The 8,513-nt window shown below is 43.2% G+C and overlaps 1 non-coding gene across 1 annotated transcript; it reads left to right on the top strand.

Annotated features, from left to right (window-relative positions):
* The first annotated feature begins 496 nt into the window (after positions 1-496).
* Positions 497-578, top strand: trnas-uga (transfer RNA serine (anticodon UGA)). Its single transcript has one exon. It is a non-coding gene; the product is annotated as a tRNA-Ser (tRNA).
* The last annotated feature ends 7,935 nt before the right edge of the window (positions 579-8,513 follow it).

Below are 8,513 nucleotides of genomic sequence, written 5' to 3'. Positions count from 1 at the left end.
AGAGGAGGGAAGTTCCAGACTATCAAACTCCGTTCTCATCCCGTGGGGAAACTGCAGGTTTTGGGTCGGTGCATTTTGGAAATTGAAATTTGCACAAGAGCAGCGAGTACAACTATTTCAGCTCACTGTCCTTTCCATATCCCAACTGACCTCAAAACATTCTCATTATCTGGAGAAGTAGGTTGTGCTCCACCTAAAGCTGCCTTTTGACGGAGGACCTTGCCGACGTGAAGCACATGGAACTCTCAGGAGATATACCGAAATATTTCCCTCTGAGTCTGGTACACTTCTGGTTCACATCTCGAGTTTCCTGATTATCAATAAAAAATGCCTGGACCTGAGAGAAATGGGCGTTGGTTCAGATGGGTTTTCAGTCTGTCAAAATGAACACAGCTGGAAGTCCTTTGAAATTTGTGATCTGACGAAATGCGACCCGCAGTCCCAATGGAATCATAACTCATCACTTCAACATAGAAGATAGAACAATAGTCTATCTGTAGTTGTGGCTGAGTGGTGAAGGCGATGGACTTGAAATCCATTGGGGCATTCCCATGCAGGTTCGAATCTTGTCAACTACAGAAGAGGGTGAAATTGGCGTGGGTGGCACAGTGGTTAGCACTGCTGCCTCACGGCGCCAGAGACCCGGGTTCAATTCCCGCCTCAGGCAGCTGACTGTGTGGAGTCATGCACACTCTCCCCATGTCTGGGTGGGTTTCCTCTGGGTGCTCCGGTTTCCTCCCACAGTCCAGAAATGTGCAGGTTAGGTGAATAGACCCCAAAAGCCCTCTGCTCCTCCACCTTACTAAAAACCCTACCGTTAACCCTGTATTCCGCATTCATATCTGTCCTTCCAAAATAGACAACCTCACACTTGACAGGGTTGAACTCCATCTGCCACTCCTCAGCCCAGCTCTGCATCATATCTAAATTCCTTTGCAGCCGACAACAGCCCTCCTCACTATCCACAACTCCACCAATCTTCGTATCGTCTGCAAATTTACTGATCCATCCTTCGACTCCCTCTTCCAAGTCATTCATCAACATTACAAACAGTAGAGGACACAGAACTGATCCCTGCGCAACTCCACTTGTAACTGGGCTCCAGGCTGAATACTTGCCATCTCCCACCACTCTCTGATATCGACCGGTTAGCCAGTTCTCTATCCAACTGGCCAAATTACCCACTATTCCATGCCTCCTGACTTTCTGCATAAGCCTACCATGGGGAACCTTATCAAATGCCTTACGAAAATCCATGTACACTACATCCACTGCTCTACCCTCATCCACATGCTTGGTCACCTCCTCAAAGAATTCAATAAGTCTTGTAAGGCAAGACCTACCCCTCACAATTCCGTGCTGGCTGTCCCTAATCAAGCAGTGTCTTTCCAGATACTCATAAATCATATCCCTCAGTACCATTTCCATTACTTTGCCTACAACCGAAGTTAGACTAACTGATCTGTAATTCCCGGGGTTATCCCTGTTCCCTTTTTTGAACAGGGGCACAACATTCGCCACTCTCCAGTCCCCTGGTACCACCCCCGTTGACAGTGAAGACGAAAAGATTATTGCCAACGGCTCTGCAATTTCCTCTCTTGCTTCCCACATAATCCTAGTTTCCAGGTACGGTGGCACAGTGGTTAGCACTGCTGCCTCGCAGCGCCAGAGATCCGGGTTCAATTCCCGACTCAGGCGACTGACTGTGTGGAGTTTGCACGTTCTCCCCGTGTCTGCGTAGGTTTCCTCCGGAGGCTCCGGTTTCCTCCCACAGTCCAAAGATGTGCAAGTCAGGTGAATTGGCCATGCTAAATTGCCCGTAGTGTTAGGTAAAGGGGTAAATGTAGGGGTATGGGTGGGTTACGCTTCGGCGGGTCGGTGTGGACTTGTTGGGCCGAAGGGCCTGTTTCCACACTGTAAGTAATCTAATCTAAAGGTACTTTCTCTCTACAACTGACGCATCCATCAGCAGCAGTCGATGTCAAGCAATGTCAAGCTCTCATAATTATTTATGTATTTAACTGATACTTTATAGCATTGTTTGCAAACTGAATATTTCCACATAAGAACACAAATGAAGGCACAGAAGGAAGATCTATAACGAATTTCTCCTTGTTGTGTTAAAGAATATCACAAAAGATACATATTTGCTGTGAAAGTTCAAATAGGGCAGGAACAATAGTTCGATTTTTCATACTTCCTCATTTCTAGGAGGTGTGTTTTGGTTATTATGACAGAAGTTATCGTTCATTCCTAATTAGCCAGAAGTCAACTCGGATAAATGCTGCGGATTTTCAGTCAATAATGACATTGTGCAACATGATCATATAAAATACTCGAACACCTGATGGGGAGCCAAATACTACTGTAAACGGATACCTATGAACGTGCATTAATTGGGAATATCGCAATGATGAGAAGAAACAAAAAATAGTGATGGGGGCACGTATCAGCATTTAACATAAGCGATTCTAAGATATGGATTCATGCAGGCATGGTCTGTGGCAATTGTGGCATTTGCAACATTAAATTTTCTTGGACGTTCTTTGAGGTGATTCATCTTTCTGATGGGAAAGAGAGTTGGGCACACATGGGTGAATTAACACGCTGGTTCAATAAAATATTCTGAATTCACGTGTTGTCAGTTATTTGCCCCTGTGGACTTGCTTACTCTAAATAAATGAGGGATGATTTGTTTGCGTCTTAGAGATAACGTGTGAAGCTTCGGGAGTACTTCCAATTTCTCTCTAAGACTTTTCCCACAACTGAAGTGAGACTCGCCGGCCTCTCGTTACTCGGGTTATCCCTACTCCACTTCTTGAACAAGGGGACCACATTTGATATCCTCCAGCCTTCTGGCACTATTCCTGTAGAAAACGAGGACATAAAAATCAAGGCAAATGGCTCTGCAATCTCCTCCCTTGCTTGCCAGAGAATCCTAGGATAAATACCATCAGGCCCAGGGGACTTATCTATTTTCACCCTGTCCAGAATTTCCAACACCTCTTCCATACATACCTCAAAGCCGTCCATTCTAATTAAGTGTGACTCAGTATTCACATCGGCAACAATGTCCTGTTCCTGAGTGAATACTGGCGAAAAGTATTCATTCAGTGTCTTCCCAATCTCTTCAGCCTCCACACGCAACTTCCCACTACTATCCTTGACTGGACCTATTCCTACCCTAGTCATTCTTTTATTCCTGACACACCTATAGATGTGGAAGCTTTGGAGAGGGTGCAGAGGAGATTTACCAGGATATTGCCTGGAATGGAGAATAGGTCGTAGGAGGATAGGTTGAAAGTGCGAGGCCTTTTCTCATTGGAACGGAGAAGGATGAGGGGTGACTTGAGAGAGGTTTATAAGATGATCATGGGAATAGATAGAGTAGACAGTCAGACCTTTCCCCTGGCCAGAACAGAGTGTTACAAGGGGACATAAATTTAAGGTGAAGGGTTGAAGGTATGGGGGATATTAGGGGTAGGTTCTTTACCCAGAGAGTGGCGTGAGCATGGAATGCGCTGCCTGTAGGAGTGGCATAGTCAGAGTCATTAATGACCTTTAAGCAGCAATTGGATAGTTACCTGGATAGGTGCTTAAGCTAGGACAAGTGTTCGGCACAACATCGTGCGCCGAAGGGCCTGTTCTGTGCTGTATTGTTCTATGTTCTATGTTCTAAAGTTCCCACATTTTTCTATAATGCCACCAAAATCATGCCCTCTCCGACCTCGGTAATATTCTCCTGTAACATCTTCCGTCAACCAGAAGATACTGAAGTATGATCTGGCACCATCAGGTTCAAGAGCAGCGTCTTCCCTGCCGTTATTAGAATGATGGATGGACTCCCTAACTTCAAATTCAGCTCAACTTGATAATATTGATACTGCTTCATGCATCCCTTGTGCAATGAAAACATTGTGGCTCACTTTATCGAAGCAGCCTATTATGTGTATTCTCTTGATCATTATGATCCATCAAATGCTGCTCGCAAACAAAGCTTTTCACTGTACTTAGGTTCACCTGCATACGATAAATCAAATTAAATCAGTCAGGCCCAAGTCGACACCCTATCTCTGTAACACTTACGAGCACAAACACACAGCCGATCTCTGTTACCTCCGAGAGCATCTACATCCTTCCGTATTTCAGTAACTTATTCCAGCATTTACATCTCTCCCTATCTCTGGAAACCACATAAGCCCTGACATTTTTCCTTATCTGAGTAATGATCTCCAGCAGCTACACTCCTCCATATATACGGAACCGACTCCATAATCTACGTCATTCTCTATCTCAGTGATATATTCTCACCCCACAAAGCTTCGTTTTTTCACCATCTGCTCAAGTCCATTCACACCTTCAGTTACATCCTCTGTCACGTCCTCCAACCCAAGAGCCTCCCTCATTGTATAATTCCATGCAGCAGCAATGTCCATCTATGGAACTTTCGCCAACACCGGCAAACGTCGAAATCTCTGAAAACTCCTCCAGCGGTGACACATCTCCCTATCGCTGTCATCTCCTTCAGATACTCCTGCCCTCTCTAACTCTGCAAACCCCTCTCATCCTTGCCACACCGGTCATCGCTAGAACCTCCTGCAGTCCCTATACCCTTCAATATTTCTGTTATCTCCTCCAATCCCCGTAAATCTACCTCTCACTGCTTCATCGTCCAACCTGTGCAACGTTCCTTTTCGTTGTAACGATAGGATAAACGGTGAGTCAATTGTAATGCTGTACAGTGAGTCGGTGTGGAATCGTTCATACAAATGGCCTGCTTTCACAGTGTACAATTCTCTTGTTCGGAAATCGGCTTTTACTTAGTCTGAAAGGACTTTGCAATGTGTTTATTCAAAAAAATAGAATTCGGAAATCAAGTTTCTTGGAACACATTTAATCCTCCCTTTGTATGGTTGGGAAACCGAATGGGAAGTGAAAGAGTTAAAAAAAAAAACCGAAACTCGCTCAATCTCTCACCATTTATGTGATGGGAGCAGATATTGTAGATTTTGGAGAACTTAAATGTGTAGAAATTCTGATATGCGTAGGATATATAAACAGGAAACAACGGAAAAATTACAGGGACTCTGACTGAAACATTCAATTCCTCCTCAGCCACTTTGGGGTGCGGGGGGGAGGGGGGGGTATGTGGAGGGTGCCAGAGGACTGGAGAACAGCTGGTGTGATTCCATTTTTCAAGAAGAGAGGTGAAGATCGAACAGGAATAACAGGATACTGAGTTTCACATCAGTGTTCAGGACACGATTGGAGAAAAAAAAACAAAGGATAGAATTAATCTCCATTTAGTGTGGAATGTTTTCAGCATGGATAGTTCGGACGGTTTTGTCAGAGGGGGTCCTGACTCATAAATCTGGTGAAGTTTTTCGATGAGGAGGCCAGATCTGTAGATAAGGGTAGGGCAGTTGAAGTAGTTCATAGGAATTGAGCAAAGCCATTGACAAGTTCGCACATGGGGGACTGAGAATGTGTGTGCGTGTATGTTTTACAGAGTGGGTGTGGCTGGGGAATGGGGAGACGCAGTTGATGAGATTGAGAATGAGAAATAGGATTTTCGATGATACTAGCATTGTCTGGGTCAATGTCAGGGTGGTATATATTCTTAGGTGACAAATAGAAATAGATAGATTGGTCAGATGGGCAGATGAGTGGTTGATGAAATGTAATCCTTCTGAAATGGTAGATAATGCACTTTAAAAAAAAACGCAGTCACCAGAAAAGGTTGTACTCAATGAATAGTCCGACAGTAGGAAGATCAGAAGATCCAAAAGGACTTGAGGTGCTGTTGACAGATCCCTGCAGGTGGAATAACAAGATACTTGGGTAGTTCAGAATGCGTATCGGACACTCATGATTTGGAGATGCCGGTGTTGGACTGGTATGTACAAAGTTAAAAATCACACAACACCAGGTTATAGTCCAACAGATTTAATTGGAAGCACACTAGCTTTCGGAGCGACGCTCCTTCGCCTGATGAAGGATCGTCGGTCCGAAAGCTAGCCTGCTTCCAATTAAACCTGTTGGACTTTCACCTGGTGTTGTGTGATTTTTAACTTTATAGGACACTCGCCTTTTTCAGTCGATGCATAGATTATAAGGAGAAAGTGAGGACTGCAGATGCCGGAGATCAGAGTCAAACAGTGTAGCGCTGGGAAAGCACAGCAGATCAGACGGTATCCGAGGACCTGGAAAGTCGACTTTTCGGGCATAATACCTTCATCTGAAATGTGGGAGGATTATAAAAGGAGAGGGCATGTTGAAGCTGTACAGAACTTTGTTTAATCCACAGTTGGAGTACTGTGTGTGGTTCTGGACACTGGACCATAGGACGGGTGTGATTGCACTGGAGGAAGTGCAAAGGAGATTCACCAGAATGGTGCTCAGTTTGCAAAAATTTAGCTGTGCAGAGGGAGGGTGGATAAGTTCGGAGTGACTTATCTAGAACAGGTGTATAAGTTATAAGGGGGATGGACAGTGTGAATCCAAAGCAGCTGTTTCTCTCAGTTCAAGTGTCAGGAACAGGGTTGCATAATTTTAAGCTAAAGGCAGGAGGTTTAGAGTGTACATGAGGGAAATTCGTTCCGTCCAGAGGATGGTATTTACCTGAAATGAACTGTCTGGGAGGGTGTTTGAGATGGGAAAACATACACACTTTTAAAATTACTTGGATGAGCGTTTGAAATGCCATAACATGCAAGTCTATAGGCCAAGTGGTGGAAAGTGGGATTAATGTAGATTTACATTCATTTTGGTGGAATGAACAGGACGAGTCGAAGGGTCACTTATATTATGTATCATTCTGTCATTCTGGATTATGACGTCAATGGTCGAGATCCTTTTCTGTTAAGTTTTGCATTTGTTTTGCGAACTATATCATTTAGTACACGTTCCAGTGTTGTGGTTTCTATCAGCTTCAGGTTCTGATTGAGAGAGCTCATTCACAGATAGAATGTCCCAAATGTGTTGTAAAATTGGATTAACAAGGAAAATAGGGATACAACAATATGCAGTAGAACAGCTCTTAAAAAGCTCCACCGCACGAACTATTGAATGACTGTTAAGCCTGATCAAAATGAATGCCGTCACTGAAAAGAATATCGAAAAATATTTAAGTATTGATGGGATGAAGTGCATTTGATTTTAGACAAGCATTGAAGTTTGAAGAAGATTTACAATTAATATTTAACATCCAACAGGATCAGATTAATCTCGTCTTTGTTGTATTTCAATTACAGGCTTAAATCTTAATGACATCACAAACTTAAAATAAACCTTCTGTAACAAACAGTTTGTTAAAAATGTTGGTTAAAAATTCAATGTTTCCCAGTGGGGCACCACATGATATAAAATATTATCTTTTGAACTGTGTCAGCGCCTGGTAATTCTCCAATTCAGACAGACTGTCAGCAGCAGGACATCAAAGGCTATTTCACAAACAGCAAAATGTATGTTCCAAGGATAATGATCGAAAAACTATACTATGCCGTGTTTGCCATTTTTGGTATTCCTGGTAAGTCTTGAAACAATTCAGTTTTACAAATCTCTGCATTAAATCATACTTATTTCCACTCTATGATTAATAGTTACTTCCTTTCCATTTAGCATGGCCAATACCGATGGCAGATGACAATGTCCCCACTTGCTCCACGGAGGCTCCACGGTAATGTGCAGCATTGCCTGTTTCTCTATACCACGGAGAATGGGTTGGCACTGAGGCCACACTGATGGAGTTTGAATTTGCACCGGCCCTGGCTGGTCGAGAGAGTGTTGAGGAAGACTGATCTCTCTCCGTGGTAGTTCAAACCCTACTATCAGTCAGATGGTTCTTGTAACGACCGGCATCTTAGGAACCTCTGTGTAAGGTGTTTCGAATTCCTTGATGCGAAGGTATTATATTGGTGGATCTCTATCAGGTATCTTGTTCGAAATGGGAGAGCAGATACCAGATGGGCAATGTTTGGTGTGAGAATGTCATTACGGAGTAATAAGTGAGTGTCAGCACAGGTGGCTTTGAACATCTTGTGTGTTTTCATCAATCAGTGGGTGTGTGGGGCCACGATATATGTGTGGACAGATTGCTGGGAAGGGTGTTGAGCACAGGGTTCCATATATGATGTGTATTTCGGGATTGCTTGCTTCCACAAAAGACATGTGAGTAGTGTCATTTGTAAAAAGATGCACAGAACTGTAGGGAGGAGTCGTATATGAAAAATAATGAGATCTTGAATTTTGTGGCAACAGCAATCTAACAGTGGTGAAACAGGTTTGTCAAACAAGATATTTCCCAACTTTCCCTTTGTTGTGTTATAGTTCAATGTTCCTAAACGATACCGGTCTGTATGATTAGCATATAAGGGCATTTGATTGGGATTGTTACTCCGTATTTGGATCTGAATTTACATTTATATTTATTATTATTATTATTATTATTATTATTATTATTATTATTATCGTCGCTGATATGCAATTTTGGAGATGGACATCCTGGATATAAT

The sequence above is a fragment of the Chiloscyllium plagiosum genome, unplaced genomic scaffold (genome assembly GCF_037043375.1).
Source record: "Chiloscyllium plagiosum isolate Xiang-an unplaced genomic scaffold, Cpla_swu_hap1 HiC_scaffold_14, whole genome shotgun sequence".
Classification (NCBI taxonomy): domain Eukaryota; kingdom Metazoa; phylum Chordata; class Chondrichthyes; order Orectolobiformes; family Hemiscylliidae; genus Chiloscyllium; species Chiloscyllium plagiosum.
Note: the sequence above shows the minus strand (reverse complement) of the source record. Positions and strands in the feature narration are given on the sequence as shown.